This window comes from Centruroides sculpturatus, unplaced genomic scaffold, assembly GCF_000671375.1.
Source record: "Centruroides sculpturatus isolate CEXI.00-Female unplaced genomic scaffold, Cexi_2.0 scaffold1592, whole genome shotgun sequence".
Classification (NCBI taxonomy): Eukaryota; Metazoa; Arthropoda; class Arachnida; order Scorpiones; family Buthidae; genus Centruroides; species Centruroides sculpturatus.
Window position 1 is genome coordinate 138,931 of NW_019385884.1, and position 3,960 is coordinate 142,890.

At 27.0% G+C, this 3,960-nt stretch overlaps 1 long non-coding RNA gene across 1 annotated transcript; it reads left to right on the top strand.

Annotated features, from left to right (window-relative positions):
* The first annotated feature begins 165 nt into the window (after positions 1 to 165).
* On the top strand, positions 166 to 2,999 carry LOC111612391. The gene is made up of 4 exons (XR_002754596.1): positions 166 to 194; positions 1,831 to 1,938; positions 2,171 to 2,293; positions 2,753 to 2,999. It is a non-coding gene; the product is annotated as an uncharacterized LOC111612391 (long non-coding RNA).
* Positions 3,000 to 3,960: the final 961 nt, after the last annotated feature.

The window sequence follows — 3,960 nt, forward strand, 5'->3', positions numbered from 1 at the left end:
AAATAATATAATTTAATTATTAAATATGGGACGATTTTAAAATATAATTTTATTTCTAATTCATATAATTATAATTATTATATTTTTTTATTTCTATAATAATAATTTATATTAATAATTAATAATATTATTATTATTAATTTATATAATGTAAAATGTTTATATTAAAGAAACAAAATAATGAAAAATATGTAGTAAGTATCTCCGCGTCTCTACTATTGATTTATTTAATGTTGTTTACAATTTAATGTAAAAAATTAACTCTTTAAACAAGTTACATGACTAAATTATAAGCATTTCATAAAGAAAAATAATACAAATATTTTTCCCACTTATTTTTACATTTAAACTGTACAGGATCTGATGCAGCAAGGTCATTTGACTTGTACACTCTGTGACAGATTGCCCACTAGGCACGTGAGGCACATGCCTAGAGGTTCTGGATTTCGGGGGCCTCGAAAGTAGAAAAAATAGATCAGTTTTACCGTTACAACTGTATATCGTAAAAATAAATAAATAAATAAGAATAATCCAAAACTATTTAGAGGAATTCCAATCTTCTGTGTCTAGGAGCCAGAAAAATCTTAATCCGCCGTCTATCGTTTAGTCTTTACATAAAAAGAGTGATAAAATTAAGGTTTCTTTTAATAAGCAGTTTAATATCTGTTTTATTCTTATATTTTTATGGCTTTCGAGGAAGAATGGAGATCCATATGACTACTTGAAAGCCTATTGTAACTGGATCAGGTTTTGCATATTACAGAATTCCGTTAAATTTCGTTTAGTAAATTAATTACAAAACTTCAAAAATTTTAAATTTTGATTTAAATTTATATCGGTAATGATCTAAGCGCTTTATTCTTAATGCATAATCTATTACGCAATGAGCATTACAATAGAAGATAAAGTAGGAAGTAGTTAGGGTGACCATACGTACAGAATTTCTCCAGTTTTTAAACCCTCAAAAATAGAATAAAAATTTAAATAGAACCATTTTATAGATCTTATAATGCAATTTAACCAATCATGGGCGTCTGCAGAAAATTTTCCAATGGAGCAAAGCTTGAAAATAAATAATTACATTAATAAATTTTTATTTAATTATTTAATTTTTAGGGGGGTTTCCCACAGTAGATTATAGAATGTAGCATTGCATCAAAGCGTTCTATGGTCGAGGGTGTAAAATTACACATCTCAATCACTTTTACGATTATAATTTGTGGAAGTTTTTATTCCATTCCAGGGAAGGGCAAATGCCCGTTTGACCCCCTATGCGGACGTCCATGTAACTAATTTATAGGTCACTCACTCTTAAAAACTGTGCCAGTTTGGGCGATAAACAATATGTTTTAGTAGGATGAGTATGTAATAACCATTGTTAGTACATTGTACTGTACAATGATTGTTAGATCCTATACCTACTATTAATTAAGAGTAATAAAATAATAGAATTTCTTCTCAGTTGTTTGTCTAGTATAAATGATCTTTTACAATTACATTTTACATCACAATATAAAGCACAGCAATTCTAATTAAACAGTTTTTAATTGATGAAATAAAACTTTTCTAATTAATAGACAATAACAATAGTTTATTTTATTAATTAAAATGGAAATATTCTAAAGGATTAAAATTTGAAGTTTATTTTATAATATCTTATTTAATCCATTAAAAATAAAACAGATAATAGTATTTAAAATAATCATATACATCTGTTTATTATTGAAGCTAAATTTTGGTTTAAAAATTAAAAGTAATAAAAATGTATATATTTTTTGTTAATTCTTCTTTAATTAAAATTCAATTGTAAGTTATATTTAAATATTTCAGATAATTAATATACATCTGAGGAATATGGAGGATATAGGAAGAAAGCCAGTATTATTTTAATTAGAATTATATGGTCATTAAAGTTGGATTAATCATTAAGCTGCTTAAGTAAGACCAAATTTTATTTTTAAATGTCTGTACGTACTGTAATTTCTGCTTATATCAGTTGCTAGGTTTGAATGTTTAAAAATATTTTAGAAAAATAAATTTTTTGATATTTTTTGATATAAAATAACTAAATAAAATGAATATATATATATTCAGTTTATTTAGTAATTGTAAAGTTATGAATAATAGAAAGTAACAGGTGTTTTTTTTAAATGTTTATTTTCTCTCTCAGGGTCACTTAAAGAGATGGACAGGTTAGATAATTTTTTATTTGTGACCATTGCTGATGCTTCGGATATTTCCTTCAGATATGAAGATCTAAAAAGTTTAGTTTATGAAAAACATATGAAAAATGGTAGGTTTTTTCTATATTTTTCTATGAAAAGCGTTGTTTTTCTCGAAAAATAATGAATTAAAGCTTTCAAGTAGAATATTTATACTGTATACAGAGCCGTAAACAGGCAGGAGCAGAGAGAGCACATTGTCAAGGCGGCATTGTTACGTGAGAAAACAGTTTTCTATGAATTTATTAAATTCATAGAAAACTGTCATATACGAGTATGAAAAACTATATTATGAAATGCAATATGAATTATATTATTTTTATAATTTTTAACTTTGTAATAGACTAATGAAAGACTCATCCAAAAGGTGCCTTAAGTTGGCCCCTGGTACCAAATGATTTCTTTAGTTACGACCCTGACTGTATATATTATCGCATTACTTTCGGACAGATTTATATATATATAAATTATTATAAGATTATTTATTTATATTCCTAAGATAAATAACACAAAAACTTTGCTTTTTATAGGCTATATATAAGAAAACGATAAAATTTATTTTGTTAACGACTTGGTCTTGTGTAATTGGAAAATGTAATTTTGTTTATTAGACATGAAAGTATTTAAAGAAAGAATTCGATTTTTACATATCAAATGGCCAGACTATTCTAACAGTTGTTATGTTAAATAGTGCAAAACACTTTTTGATGATGCAAATAATAAATTATGGTATTTTGTACATGTAAAGTCTCTGTCGAACATAACTGATGCAGGGGAAAAAAGGATATTATTTTATAAAACAATTCATTTATTAAGTAAAATATATAATAANGGGAGCATTTCGTCACAGAACCAAAAGGGGTCTTCTAGAAAGGGACATCGACAAATTGCTGCGAGTGTTGATGAATTATAAAAGGAATTTAAGACGACGAAAAATGAATTAAGATTTTTTTAAACACCGTACAGTTAATAAAAAATATATTTAAAATTTCTTTACTACGGGGACATCAACAAGTCAAAAGGCCTGAACTCTGGACACTTCGAAAACCCTGACTATGCGGAATTATTGTTTATAAAAAAGCACAAAATAAGACGTTGCCGAGACCTAATTCTTTTTTATACTGTATAGAAATAAAAACAACAAATAAAACAAAATGTAAACAGATTTAAATAACCTATTTTAAATCAATTTTGTCAACATTATTTAAAGTTAGTCAATACTGTAGTCCAAAAATATTTTTGAATTTAAAGAATTTTAACTGATTTAACCATTTTATTGTTTTTAATAATTTTTTATTATTGACTATAAGGAATTAATACATTTTATTTTTATTAAACTTTTCCATTAATATTATTTTGTATATTTATTGTAAATATGTAATTGGCATATCTATATATAGCTTTATATATTGGTTTATGCTTGACAAAGATCCATCAGTGGCCAAGTTCTGTTTCCGGAACACTGGGAGTTCGGTCGTGGGTTTACGCGTGGAGTTTTCCGGGTTTACTCCACGTCTGTAACGTCTGGATAGGGCCAGTTACCCTTAAAAAGACCTCCCGGAAAGCATTCCCCTAGACAGATCGCCCAAGTGTTGCGTTACCATAAACTTAATAAAAACAAAAAACAAAGAAACGCTTGACAAATGAGCTAGCCACATGAAGTTGTTTGGGCTTTCTTCACGTGTCTAACCAGTAAATAGGGGCCAGTTTCTCATAAAGAGTTCTCTAGGGAGGCATC